Source organism: Gavia stellata, chromosome 24, assembly GCF_030936135.1.
Source record: "Gavia stellata isolate bGavSte3 chromosome 24, bGavSte3.hap2, whole genome shotgun sequence".
Classification (NCBI taxonomy): Eukaryota; Metazoa; Chordata; class Aves; order Gaviiformes; family Gaviidae; genus Gavia; species Gavia stellata.
The window spans coordinates 7,851,238-7,866,576 of NC_082617.1; the positions used below are offsets into that span (position 1 = coordinate 7,851,238).

At 40.3% G+C, this 15,339-nt stretch overlaps 1 protein-coding gene across 1 annotated transcript in view; it reads left to right on the forward strand.

Annotated features, from left to right (window-relative positions):
- Positions 1–15,339, forward strand: part of ABL1 (ABL proto-oncogene 1, non-receptor tyrosine kinase) — an 81,957-nt gene that overhangs the window by 518 nt on the left and 66,100 nt on the right. The window lies entirely within an intron of this gene.

Below are 15,339 nucleotides of genomic sequence, written 5' to 3' on the forward strand. Positions count from 1 at the left end.
ATTATACAGCTAAATGCAAAATACAAGGAAGTAACTTTTTAACTTTGTACGAGTTTCTCATTTCTGCCTTGGATATGTTCAGTTTAAAGTCTGGGGAAGTGTTTCATCCTTTTTGAGTTGTCTGTTTCGTAGGTATAGACTAAGCACACCTGATGGTGATGCTATGGTCAGCAACAAGTGTCCTTTAATTTATGAAAGGGACTCTGCTACGTGGGGGGGGGGGGGGAAGACTTCTTTTGGAAAGTTTGTGGATACTGCTGTTGTGACAACTGGTTGGAATAAAACAGTTTCTTTTTAATTTGCGTAGTGCGTTTACAGCACTTTTGGTTAGTGGCTTCTCATAGCTGGTTAAGGCTTCATCTCATTCTGTGAGGGATTTAAGTGCTAGAGGCTAAAAGTGGCCAAGGTAGGGGTACAGCAACCCTGTCACTTGCTGGTCTTCCACAAATTAAGAGGGGCCTGAGAATCTCAGGAAAGAAGCCGAATGAAAAGCTCAGTAGGAGTCAGAGGTAGGTTTAATAACTGTTTCAAATGTTGTTTGTTTTTTTTTTTTCTCGATTAAAAAAAATGACTGAAGAAATTATAAACGGAAGGCATCTCTACAAAAGTGAGATGCAGAAATGCATTGTTCCACTGAAACTTTTTGGAGTAATCCCTGTATTTGTATAATGCTTTTTCAATTCCAATATCCTTTGAGAAGAGACGCTACTGGCCGCTGTCTTCCGCTGGAGAATGGGATTTTGACAAAGCTTCTTGAACAGTTTTGTCCTCTTGAGGAAGTTCATCTGTGAACAAAATAAAACTGCATCTATAATCTTCATATAATTAAAAATTGAAACATTGCTGCGTCTGAGAGCACAATCTAGTAGTTAGTAGAAGAGTTTTGATTTGGTTTTGGTTTAGCTGGCCTTCGTTTTCAAACTTTCTCTCATCCTTTGTTTCTCGAAGGGACCCAGAAATCCAGTGCAGTGTTCAGCAAAGACACAGACAGAGATGCTGTGCATGTACTACTGTGTTGAACTAGTGTTTTGAGTTACGTCAATGTTATTTCTTCTGATTTCCCCCCCAATGTTTGTGCGCTGAGGTTATTTGGAAATTGAAGGTAATTAAGGGAAGGTTAGGGAACGTAAGGGCTAACTTGGCCCTCTGATGATAAACCCGCTGCTGGATTTTTCCAAGCCATGCTTTCAGTCCTGTGATATACCTGCTCCTCCGCCCCTGGTTTGGTTGCTGCTTTTACTACTTGGGACGGAGTTTCAAGGTCAGATGAGATACAGCGAGAGCGCCAACTGCAAGGAGTACAATATTGTAACTACCTTCGGTGGTTTGATGTAGCAGAAGAGCCAGAAATGCTCCTTTTTGATCGTCTAACAGGAACAGGCAGATGGTAACTCCTTGCCGGTATGACCCGAGGTCAGAAGATCCTAGCACATTTACAAAGAAAAATAGCATCTATAATGTCCATACACCATATGTCCACAAGAGACCTCAGTGTCTCTTGATTTAGAAAAGAATAAACTTGAAAGGGGACATCAAGGCCAGTACATCTGTTAAGAGAACTGCAAAAGATCAGCCTCGCTTACCCACATGAGGAAAAGTTTCTTCCTTTGAGTGTATTAAATGGTTCTTCGAAGTAGAGACAGTAGAAGGCTGTACCTCTGTTGTTCGTTTTGAGTTTGAGCTGCTCCTATCCTGAAAAATGCTATTGTAAAATACCTGGAAAAATACAGAGGAAACAAACTTTACCTTAGAAAGTTCTTCATCTCCCTCAATTTTTTTATTTGATAACTTGTCTTTGAAATACATATAGTCTGACATACTTCATAATTAATGGACAGAATGAATAGTGTTTAATGTTTTCAGTTCCATTCAGAAATGGTTCCATAGGCTGTAGTTTGTAAAAATAGATTGGCATTTTTTCAGGGCTTACATTTCTGCATGTTTGTCTTTCAGTACTTTGATTACACAGTTTCTTCTAGATGCCAGACACTGTATCTGGATTCTCTGCCACACTGTGGGAACTGGCTTGTCCCAGGAAAATCGTGTTTCTTGCTTTTCATAACTAAGAAATGTGTAAGGAGAAATTCCAGGGTGAGCTGCTTAAAGCAAACCCCTTGAGACAGTTGAACTCTTAAAGGTACTTGTTTGAAGTTCTTTTATATTAAAACCCATGATAAAACAAAAAAAAATGTGGAGTTGTTAGTAGCATGGCTCTCCTCTTACTGCTGCATTTTGGTAAAGCTATTTCATAACCCCGTTCCAGTGGGACCACTACCTGCTAAGTTCTACTAAGGCTGGTTCAGCACTTAACAGTGATTTTCAGAGCGCTGAAGATCTTAATTGCTTCAGTGGTATTGAATGTTAGCTGAAAGGGTTAGTAAATATTATCAGATACTAACAGTATAAGGCAAAATCACTTTCAGGGAAGTAATTCCATTTCTCAGTCATCGTGCTCTCCGTAGCACTCAAAGCAATGCATCAAGAGGCTTCTGAAAAGCAAGGAGGCAACTGGCCAAAAGTCAACTCTGCTGGTAGTCAAATGTCCTGTGAGAATAATGCAGAAAGGCTCTAAATTTTGTCATGAGTTGACAATTGAGGAGTGCATTAAGGGAGAAAAATAATCTATGGGCAAGTTTTGGACTTCTCTGTCTTGCTGCTTTCTGCACTAAGGGTGTTTTGCAAGCTGGCGTTCACTCTGATGTAGTTACCCTGGGCAGCAGAGTAGCTCTTGATGGAATTTTATAGATTTCATCTTAACGTAGATTACTCCATCTCTTGGATCGCTTGCAAGCTTGAAATTGAGAGAAAGTGTAAAGGCAATGTTTGCCTCTTCCCCTGTGCTTTTCTTGGCTGAGAAATGAGTCTATAGTCACTGCTTTTTTGGGAGCATCCAACTGAGAGAAAAGCTGTGGTCCGTAGACAGTTAATGGGAAAGACTTTGTAAATGCAGATCAAAGTTTGCACACTAGTGTATCTTGTGCCTTTCCGGAACATTAATCTTGGCAAAACTCAAAACTTGTGAGGTGTATTCCCACAGGGCTCAACTCTGATCCCGGAGCTGGCAGTAATTAACTGGAGTGATCGGCAAACACCACACCTTCTCTGACCGTCTTGGGTGGGTGTTGCTGTGCTGAATGATGAGCAGATCCCCTGAAGCATCTTGGTAGAACAGTCTCCAAGCACAAGCAGCACCTGAAGGCTTAAAAAATGAATTCTAATCATTAGACCTGTGGTGCTGATGTGAGGAAGGGATGCTAGGATAACTGCTTAGCAAGGTGGTACATTTGGTCCACAGCTTTGAATTCCAGTTACTGTGCAGTTGACTGTCGTGATGCTGCTTGGTCAGCAGCAGAACAGTGTTCTGACAGGTGAAATCCTGAGCAGTGTCTCTGCTTGTGCGAGCCCGAAAGGTTGGGTTTTATATGTATTCTTTAATGCATAGATTGTGATGGTGATTGGGAATGGGGACCATCTTTCCATGGATGTGTTGGTGGGAACGTGAGTGTGGTTTTTGGATTTAACAATGGGAAATTATGGTAAATAATATCTTGAAATATAGGTGTTTAAAATGATGTTACAGGTTTGATGTACGTATTTGCTGTCATTGGGGCCAGTTTTGCTGTGGCAGTCAGTGAAATAATTGATTTGAGAGGAAGAAGAAACCTTCTGAAGAGGTCTTGAGTATGAGACTTTCTTATATGCTGCTGCTTGTTACATATAATGGATCACCAATAGATATCAACCTGGTCTTACAACTTTTTCATTGTTTTGTGTTTGAGACATTCTGCAAAGAAATACAAACATGGCTAACTGTGAAGTTGGTAGAAAGAAAAGGAACTTTCTTTTTGAATCTGTGTTATACCTTTACGCTACCAGGGAGTGATAGTTGTTCAGCTTTGAGCTTTAAGTATCTTTAGAATATAGTTGATAAAGCACTCACCCAAGAATGTTCTTTTCTTCTCTCGTAGTGATAAAATATGGTCTTTTCTGATAGTTTCGCTTCCAGCAGAAGAGTGATAGGGAAGCTTAAATGAGCTGTTTACCTTAATGTAGAGAGAGATGAATTCCAGGAACTGGATCCATTTTTCTTATACCTCTAGTGCTGAGTATAGCTGAAGTCAGCCTACTACAGTCTCCTTCATAGTGGATCTGAACTTTTCTTCTTACAAGGATGCTGAAAGTTTTAGTGCTTTAACTAGGAAGTAATTGTACAAAATAGATCCATAGCATAAGCTTGCCACAGCTGTCAGTTGGAGATACGCTCTATGAAATCCACTATGAGAAAAAAACCAATTTTCCTATATTATTAATTAAATTAATTAAAATTTGATCTTTTTAAAGAATCTTTAGGTTTAATAATCTATCTTGTTTTACGCTGTTAGATTTCATGTTTCAACTGTTTGGATTGTGAAAATGAGTAAATTACTTTATAATTGGTTCCTTCCTCAGGGCTTAGTGATTGACCAGCATATACAAGTATATACTGCGATATATGCTGTTATAATTATATTGGTGCTTATTATTTTTATGAAATGCTGATCATTTTCATACCATGTAGGAAAAGGCATAATTCCAAGAAGGTGTTTTTTTCTTTTTTCTGTAAAATGTTATTAATAACTGTACAGCTTTGGAATGTACTTTTATCAGCTGGGTAGTCCAGAGCAGGTTGTGATCAAGCAATAATATATGATTTTGTACTCGTTATCCTTTATCCTACAGGTGAGCTCAATAAATTTTCTTCATATGCAATATACATTTATTAATAGTCAATTGCCCATACATGAAAATGATTTAAATGAGATTCCTTCCATACTAGAACTCTGTTTCTTTAAACCTGTGTAGTTACAAACCCTGCATTTATCTCCTTCCATTGTTCCTTAGGGCATTTTTATACTCTGTCTCTGCTTCACCAACTGCAAAACCTGAGACTTGAAAGAAACTGCTTTACCACTCCTGCTTCTGCTTTAGACCACTCACCTGAAATTGTATCATTAGCATGGGCCTAATAGGAGTCCATTATTTAGAACCTGCCTTCAGTATCTCAGGTCTGCGTTCTAAACTGACAAAAATTTCTTCGTTGTTAGGTCGGAGATTTGGCAGCTCCCAAACTTCAATTTCCATCTCTATTAGGTGAGACTTATCCCCAGCTTTTGAGATCATTGCTTATGTATCCAACTTCGATGTGCTTCAGTATTAGCCTGGTTAATGCTGACATCTGCTGCACACCAAATGCAGATTTGTTTACTGCCTCTGACTATATCCCTTTTCATCATACAAAGCTCTTGCTATATTTTGTCCTGCTCCAATTATCAAATACCAGTATGTTTCGCTAAGAAGCTCCTCCACAAAACTTGATCTAGGGCTGGAATATGTTAGGAAAGAGACCTAAGACTTGCTAAACCGCTTTTCCAGACACTGAGGTGGAAGATGATGATGATGGGGAGAGGCTAATCCTTTTCCTGGGCAAAAGCAGTTCTGTTTTGTGCACTGACTAATCTTTGATAACTTGCCATGTTTAAGCAGTTCATCTCCTTCATGACGAATAGGTAGTGGTGGCACATATGCCAGACTTTCATTAATAGATTGTGCTGGTTCTGCATTCTTATTTACGAATTTTAATAGGAAGGCTACGTGAGAAGATCAGGACAGGGAGGCAAGAGAAAGCTGCAGGGTATTGGAACAGAAATCATTGCTTGTAAGCGATCATCTCATTCAGCACACTTCAACATTTACCAGCGTGCAGTATTTTAAATTGAAGAGTTTAAATCTTAAGCTTGAAAGTGAGGCGGAATTGGGAATCCTGAGTTTCGTCTCTGGTGCTCTCTGCGACGGGCTCTGTGGCATGTGGCGACTCACGAGAGTGCAGAAAGGTGAAAAAGGCCTTGGAAAGGCTTGTCCTGCTGATTGTCATTTTAGGGTGGGGATGCTGTTCTGTTGTGTCTTGGAACAATAGGGTTGTGTTTCCAGCTGTGCTTATAGGAACTCTGATAAAGCAGACAAGAAACAAATGGGTGAGTATTGTCAGTCCTGGGCAGTTGTGCTGTGTTTACTCGTGTGGATGCGACTGTAACCAGTGTCTTGGCAAGGTGTCAGATAAGGGATGCTGTTAACTGATACCAGGCAGTCTGAATGCATGGCTGCAGTAGTTAGTCCAGCTCTTAACATCCAGCTGATACCAGTGACGTACTCAGTAAAGGTTCATAGCGTGCTGCCTTAAGCCTCGGTCCCCATTTGGAGTATTTTAGCATCCCCAGATTTCCCAGAACATTACTGCGGCTCCGCCGGTGTACTTGACCCACACCGTAAGGTCTAAAACATGAATTGCCGTGGTACTGTGTGGGAGTGGACGTTTGGTATGTTATAGGTGTCGTTTCTTTCAGCTATATAAAATGCTCTGATTGATTTGCATTCATGCAGGCTGAAGGAAGCATTTAAAGTACTACTGTCCTTCTGGAGTTATTGTGGCAGATGGACTTTGCTTTCCTTTTTTTTTTTTTTTTTTGCAAGGGGAGGGGGCTGTCTACTATCTGCAATGTCTGTTGATAGCTGTATAAAGAGCGCTAGTGTCTTCACCCGGCAGTCTTTTGTCATTTCAGACGTACTGTGCCATTCTTGTGAGAAGTAGTAAGTCTCCTTATAAAAAGGTCTGTTGTGAATGGCAGAAGTCCATTACTGTAGGAACGTGCAGAGCAAGAGGGACTCTTGTTGCTTTGCTTTTGTTGACTGTCTTACCAGTCAGCTCTTATCCTGCTCTATGCTGACTGAAGATCAATCTAAACAACCTGTAGAGATTATTAATCTGCTTACCAGAGTATCCATTTTATCAGTTTAAAGAGGAATCTTGGGTAAAAAGGGTAATAAACATGCAGACCATTTTACTAAGTAAAGCCACATAAGGCAATGTTTTTCCATAGTTCTTAACTAAATTAGTTCTTAGTTAGAACTTTCCTTAATTCTTAACTTTGTTCTTTTTTTAAACTTGCAGGTGTAATGCCAGTTCTTCACTTAGATATTAAGCATAACCTTTCATGAAATGGCTGGAAGTTGCACCACCCTGATGGCAAAATTTGATTCAAATCTGCTAAAATGGTGTGTTATGCTCTGGGAGGAGTCCCTTTCCACATGTCTTGTTGTAATGATGGGGCAAGCATGTCCTGAACACCAGCTTGCTTTAGTTTTTGCCTAAAGTACTTTCTGAAGTTAGTGTTGAAATTAGATTTAGGTTTTTTTGTTCTTTCCCAGCATTTCTTCCTTGCTGTTACTGGTTAGGTTGTGAAAAGCATGAGCTTGCTTTCCCACAGAGTGATTGCTGCTAATTTACACGGATGCAAGCAAGATCATCATTCTTTCATGAGTGAGGAGTCTGCCTGATTTATGTTGTGTCATCTCTGTGCACTGTTTTTACCTAATGAATAGAATTTCACAACAGATTATTAATCATTAAGACTTTGGGTTCATTGTGTGTATTAAAGAATCAACGTTGCTAGACGTTGCCTGCCTTGAGAAGCTTCTTATCCGTTAATGCTGCTTTTCTAAGGCATTTTGGTGCATTCATCTTTTAGATTGACTTCAGTTCCTACCTTATTCCTACCATACGAACTCCATACTTCTCGTATGCCTTTCCAGGGCCTGAGTTGTGTCCAGTCTGCCTCTCTGTAGACTCATCCTTTGAAGTGCCCTCTGATCGGTAGCAAATCCTGTTTGGTCCAGTCTCTCCTTAGAGCTAATAAAATAGTAAAATGCTGAACCTTATTCTGCTGTGGTTTGCACTCCACATTTGCATCGAGGAGGGTATGGTGGCCTCAGAAGCTGGGAATAATGTGTGATGAAGACTATACTGAATTACATATTCTGCTGCCTGTTACATGCCTGCGTTTTGGGATGGCAAAGCTTGCTGAAGTACAGGATTCCCCCCTTTGCTGACCTGGTGTTTGCTCCCTGTCTGATGCCCATCGCTGTTGGAAGTACAGAGTGACCTGGGCACGTTCCCTGTGTTTCCCGTCACACTGACGCTGTATAGGAGGAAATTTCGCATACTCTATGCATCCAGAATCTACCAACACACACGCATCAACTCTGTCAGGTTTTTGCAGTGACCCCAATGATCTGATCAGCTGTCCATCCACACCTGGTATAACTCATGGCTTTTTCATGGCCTTTTTTTTTTTTTGGTGCGTGTTCCCAGAATATACAATGTTGTTTTTTCAGAGGCTGAATGTGTGAATGGTAGTGGGATAAGGACATGAAAGCTTTAAAAAGGAAACTGTTTGGGCTTTCAGGAAATGTTTGTTATTTCATTTGTGTTCAAGTTGCTCAATTTCAAAGGCTGCTTTTTAGGTGCTGTCTCATTTAATGTAACAGGAGAAGGGCTGTTCCTGAGTTCTCAGTTTGTTGAGTTTCTGGCATGACCACAGTGAGTTATCAACAGGGCTACCTTTATTATAAACCTTGAGAAAATTAAGCTGTCATTTGAGGCACTGGCCACCAGGTGTCTTCTTTGAATCTTTTTAATCACTTGCTCTGGTTAAAACAAACCCCCTGCAGTAAGAAGTGTCTTGGAAATGAGCAAAAGCTAATGGCAAGAACCAGGGTCAGAAGTGACAACCGTGAATTTCAGGAATAGTGGCTGTCACATCTTTTTAGTTACTTTTAGAGCCTATAATCTTTCTGAGCTTGTTTGCTGATGAAAAAGAGGTTGGTAGGTGATGTTTGCTTTTGCTGTTAATGGGAAAATCTTGCTCCCTCACCTACTCAAGCTCCATTTCAGCCCATTCTTCATTTAAAGAAAAAAACAGAAATAGTTTTCAGTGCAGTATTCCTTTTCACTTATTGCTGTCTTCTGCATTTGATCTCATTCCCTTACCTCTTTTGTTACGCCACACTGACTTTTTAAAATTACACACATACTTTTTATTTTTTTTTTAATATTACTGAAAGTACCACTCAATGTGTAGAAATTTATTCTGTAAATCCTCTTGTAGCATTGTGTCTGGCATTTCTAAACATGCGAGCTTTTTCTGGCGAGGATGCTCAGGGAATAACTGAAAACAAATTCAGCCTGTTACAGCTATTTACACAGTTGGTGTTGTCTGAATGTCGGAATTGCTATCACAAAGGTAATTGTGGAGTTAAACTTTTATGAAGTCATAACAATGCTAACAAAAGCGAAGCTGTAATCTAGTAATACTCTATTTTACTCAAATCTCTTTTGGGTGGGAGAATTTTATAATAATGAAGAAGATTTAGTGCATCTAGCAAAATAGTTTAAGCTATAAATATGTATGCTTGAATGGGTTTTTATTATTTTTATTAGCTCTAAGTTCTCTTATCTTCTGTAAATCTGACAACACATAATGTTCGTTTAAAGGGTCCATTCTAGTTTAGCCAGTATTACTGGAACAGCTATTAGAGCTATTGTTGTCTGGCTACACCTCATGTTTGCAAATAACTTAGGAAAGCTCAAATGAAAAATTTTGAATTAATGCCAAGCTGTTATTTCTTCTTAAATATATTTAACTTGATGGATAAGAAGATGCATTTAAAATTCTCTCCAATCAAACCTTTACTACTTTTAAGACTATTAATAGATTGCACTATAAATGCATTTGCGATATACATTTTTTTCCAAATGTGCAGCTATTTAATACAAAATAGTGTCCTTTGCTGGAAATTAACTGGAGGGAAGACAAAGCTATTCCCATCATCTGATACTGTTGATGTTCATATAGAAGCTGCAATTTCTCTGGGTTCTGTGGATTGTCTGTTATGTCTAAATAGTGCCTCCCACACAGAGGTTTGGATTTCAAGGTGCTATCATGTTTCAGGTTTTAAGTAGTAATTATTGTTACGAGGTGATCACATAAGACAGTGTAAGTGTTGCTCAACCCTTCGCATTCCATGTCATTAGGAAAAAAAAATCTGTTGGGGAAACCAGTCTAATTAGACCTCACTGCAAGAATTACTGGTGCTTTTTACCTTGCTTTTGCTAGAGAGTGAGTATACAGCGAGGCTTTGTATGATGACAAGGACACCACCAGATGCATTGCGCGTTTTGTATTGCTCGCTAAGTACAACTTGCAGACATATTCGAAGAGTTCATTCTGGAACTGCTGCAGCGATGGGTCTGGGGAGGGCCAAATCCTAAAGGCTGTTACTGGTTAGCAAAATGCACAGTGCTAATAACACCTCTTAAGTAGGTAGGTAATATTTTGAGCCAAGCAAAAGGATCAATTAGAATAATAAAGGTTGGATTTTTGGAGGCAAATACTAGCTTTAAATGCTAATATAATAATTTTGGTTACTGCAGTTTTGCCTCTGCAAAGCAAAGGTACTGCATGACACTTCATTGAAGACCTGCCGCAATGTTGATAATGAGACGTCTCCTGAAAGTAATTGTGAACTTCACTGAGCAGTAGTGTGGCTTTGTAATCATGAGTAAAACCACAGTATTTGAAGAACGTTAGATTAAAATAGTGATCAGTGCTGCATTTAGTATCAGGTAAGGATTCAAAGAACCATGAAATGTTAACATGAAATATTTGCATTCCACTCATTGGAATAAGTAGCACAAATCCAGTGAGGTGTTTTTGTTCTAATTTGGTAACTTAGGTTACTTTTCCCGAGAAAAGTGAATGTTACGGTGTATTGGCCGTGTTCACATCGTTTAGTCCTGCATAACTACAGAGGCATTAAAACCATCAAGGTGAAAGACGCAGACACCAACAGAGTGGATGCTTTCCAGCTCAGATGTCTCCTGCTTTCCAGCTCAGATGTCTCCCTCATCTGCAACGCTTCCAAATTAGGGCTTCAGCTGGACTTCAGAACCTGATGATCTGGAGCCCCTGGTATGAGACACGTTTCATGGCCACCAGATAGTCTTGAATCACCCGGTGCTGAGGGTGCCTCGTCACCCCGGTCTCGGTGAGTCACGGCAGCGATGGCGGAATGCTGTCTGCCGATAGATAAAGGGTTGATGTGGTGCCTGAAATGGGGAGATTGCTGGTGAGCCGCATCTGAAATAACTATACTGTTCGGTATCTGCAGTGCTTGGTTGGGCTGAAATATTTTGGCCGTTCTACGTTTAAATTGGTTTAAATAGCTCCATGGATGTCACCATTTTAAAATTCCAGGATCAGAAGGACGGCAGCTTTTCTGTGGTTATGAGGCTTTCATCTGCTGAAGTTGTATTTCAGAAAGTTGATGTGCTGCTTGTGAAATGCTCCCCTAAGGCAAATCAAGCCCTTTGGGGTGGGGGACTGAGGACTAGAGCGAATCAGACAGGCATTATATATTTCAATTATTAATATGGTACTTTTTATGATTCTCAAATTGGAATTGCCAGCAGCTGAATTTTAAAAATGTACTACTTCTAAAAATTTTAGAAGTAAAACTAACCCCATGCAAGTAAAGGTGCTCTTTTCTACCTCGGAGACCTCTTTACTATAGTCTTACACAATCACACTTGGATTTGATTTCTCTTTATCCTTGCTTCGGTGTGTATTGTGGTTGTATCCATAGCCAGTGTGGTGGAGGGGCTCATTTGTGCAGCATGCATAAGGGACAAGTTCATGAGAGCTTTGCAGCCTCCTTTGGAGAGGAAGGTCTTACTTAAGGGGAGAGACATTGAAAAGGTAATTGTAGGGTGCATTCCTGACTTGTAAAGAAATTCTGATTTATTTAAAATGGATATAAATATGCAGTACAATTAAAAATTACATATTCAGCATAATTGTGAGAAATGGATTTCTTTAGACTACAACAAATTGGAAGAGAGTAGGTTGGACACTTTCCCTTGCTCCTCTCTCCCCATCAAAAAAACTGTTAAAAAAAAAAAAAAATCTCTGAGTGTAATACTTTAGGCAAAATGCTATCAAAAAAAGGGTGGGGGAAAGGAGGTCTGTGGGCGAGCTTTTGCTAAGAAGTTCTGTCAGTGCACCTACACCCTGACACTGTATAGCTGTGGGGCCAGCGGCCTCGCAAAGTTGTGTGAATGCAGGTCCTGCCCCAACAAAGCCCCACCAGTGCCAGGGACTTTGGTGTTGGCAGCTGCCTGTATTCACCTCCTTGCACCATGCAGCACCTCCGACTCCTCTGGAGTACAAATCACCCCTCCTGACTCTTGATTTTGGAGGTTAACGCATCAATCTGAGCATCCCGGGTTTGCTGCTGTGGTGAGGGAATTGCTTTTAGCCCGGGATCATACCTGGAACGTTTTATGAAAGGTCTGGCTTGAGGAGCTGGCCTCAGTGGGGGTCGGCCTGAGGGTGTTTTATGAGGCGCACAAGTAAAAGCAGATAAGGCGGACGCGGGGAGGAGGACGGCGGAAATGTGCACGGCTTCTCCGGGGCTCTTCTGCCGCTTCCTGCTGTGGGGGCGGTTATGAGCCAGCCTGGATGACAGAGCTCCTGTTATTTTGAAACGTAGCGTACCGCAGATAACCCACGACAAGGACCTTCGTTCCTACTTTTCCCTTATGCCACCTACGCTTTTCCTCCCACATCTGGCTCTTGCACACAGCAGAAATGAAAACTCTTGCTACCAAAACCAAACCAAATAAAACCAAAAAACCCCAGCTTTTTCTTTATGCCATAACACTATCAGCTAGTGTTATGTTTGAAAGAATAATTGAGATTTTTTTTGTTTTCAATCATTTCCCTCAGTGCGAGGATGGTCCTTGGCTAAGCAAAAAGTGCATTTTTCAGTCTGGGCAACTGAGGTTTGTGTAGGTAGTGATTCCGGGGATGCACCAGCACCAAGGCAAGTGAAATGCTGCATTCTTCCTTGCAGCAGGGACCAGCAATGCACATCACGGGTAGTTAACAAGTACCTGCTTGGTTTGTTCATAAGTCAAAAACCAGATCCTTTGTCTTTATGTTCTTTACCATCATAAAGCTGCAACTTCTTGCTTTATAAGCACATATAAATGGTGATAAGGCTTATTCATAGCAGTGGAAGAGGGTTAAGAAAAGGGTGGAAGTGCTTGAAAGTACTCAGGGATGGGATAATTTGTGTTTGCCAGTTTAAATTAGGAATGCTGCCTTTTGTACAGGTAATAGTGCTGATACACAGAACGGTATGCACTTTCGTTTGGCTTTGATTTTTTCATTGGGGTGGGGGAAGATTAAACTCTTCTTGTATAACGCTCTCTAGTAGATGTCTATCCAATAGCTGCCTGTCCTTTCCAAATTTGTGTAGTATATCCCCTGACATTTCACACTCATCTTGTAGCTGCTCACCTTTTGTCTTCCAGTGTGCTAAAGCAGATTTTTTGTTTGTTTTGGGGTTTTTTGTTGTTTTGTTTTTGTCTCTACCAAATTCTTGCTTTTTCTCTTGGGGAAGCAACTGTCCATGTTCAAATTGGATGCTCTTGCAGGTTGGCTGATTGCTTTGTATTCCATCGGACTATGAAAATCCTGCTGTTGAGCTGAAGGAACTGAAATCCTTGTTTAGAAAAGAAAATCATAATTTCTTACTGCCCGCTAGAAAAGCTGTTGGCCTGCACTTGCAGGTGACCTGCCAAGGATTTAAAAAAGAAAAATTGGATTTTATCCTCTTTTTTCTCTGCTTTTAAGATGGTCAAAGCTGGCATGAAAAATGGTGGCTTTCTGAGAGGGGCTTTGTCTGCCCTAAGCAGCAAAAAAGAGCAAACCTAATCTTGTTTTTCTTCTTGGGTCAACTTTTAAGCTCTTGGATATATTAGCTTGCTATGGAAAATAGTATGTAGCTCTTTCTGCCCCTTTATGTAAAGGGAAATAGATGCCTTGCCCACTCAATTTGCTATTTTGACATCTTCTTTCTATAGTTCTGCGTAGTTGTTCCTTCCTGCCGCATTTTGGGAAGATGGTGCTTAGAGATTGACGGTGTCCTTTTTGGGGCAGCTGTACTTGAAACGCCGGTGGCAGTCGGATAAGTTGATGTGCGAACATCCTTGCTCCCCTCTCCCACCGCAGCCTGTAACTCTTGAGCTATTGCTCTAATCACAAGAGTGTTGCAATCTCAGATTGCTGTTTCTGTAATTAAACATACAATTTCATGTAACTCGTGAATAGTCTGGTTTTAGTCAATACTTTGGCAGTCTCTAATGTGCAAAATATTACCTCCAACTGCTTAGTGGAAACAAAAAATCAGACTCTTCTTGGGAAACTTGCTTTTTAGCTTTCTTGATGAGACTGATCAAAGTTTTTGCCCAAACTCATCTGTATGACTGGATCATACTGAGTGGTAGACAGAAGATTGTTGTGCATTGTTATAAAAAGCTTTGTTTTTCAAAACATGTATTTTTCTCTTCGATTGCGATTACATGGGATGGGTCTTTGATTTCCAGTTTGCTCTCGCCAGTTGTCGAGGTCTGACCTGGAGCTTGCTGGGAGGTTCGCGGTGTGATTGCAGCACTTTGGTGCAGGACAGACACTCACGACTTCCAGTTCAGACACCTTCTTTCTCATTCAGCCTGCTGATTTTTATTTATTTTAACAAGCAGTAGCAGATATTGAAGAAAAAGTGCACAGGTCCACCTCTTGGCAATTTCCCTTCTTCCATCAGCTCTGACCAAAAGAGCGATGGGAAAGGAGAAACATAATTGTAGCAAAATGTTATGTGTCTCCTTCATAACGTAAACCCTGTACTTTAGGAAAGATTGTATTGCTGGACTCAATAGTCCAGAAACATTGTCCTTCCATTTTTTTCATGTTGTCCCTTTCCTGCAAATAATATTTTCATAAGACACCATCTGAATTAATGCCTTTTTTTTTTATATGAATGGTTGTCTTTCTAGTGTCGTAAAATAATCCTTCCAGCTGAGATTGAGTTCATCATTCAGCATCCACGTTCAAAGAAAATGTCTTAAGGATTACAAAAAGCTAAAAGCTGGGAGGAGGCCATCTTGCTTTTGCGATCCTTCGGGCTTTGAGATTTTGGTTCATACACTTAATTTTTTTTTTTATTATTTTTTTTACCTCATGTCTAGGGACATTTTATCATCCTCCTCTTTCCTGTTCCAAGCAATTACCATTTATTTTATCTTCAAGCAGCAGCCTGTGGCAATAAATTTTAGGAAATTCCTTCCCGCCCTTTATTAAGCCCTACATAATAGCTTCCGCTACTCACTCATACATTCATTAAGAAGAATTAAATGAGTGCTGGCGGCCATTAGCAGAGCATTTAATAACCTCTCCAAGGGAAGGTGCAGCAGATTGGAATAAATGAACAGGAGCAAAAACAAATGAAAGAACTTCATAGAATATGCTCAACTAATTTGTTCTTAAAAAACCGACTTATTTACATGAATGTAGCACTTTGAAAGGTGCCGGTTTGAGATCCCTGGCAGAAGAGACCCCAGTT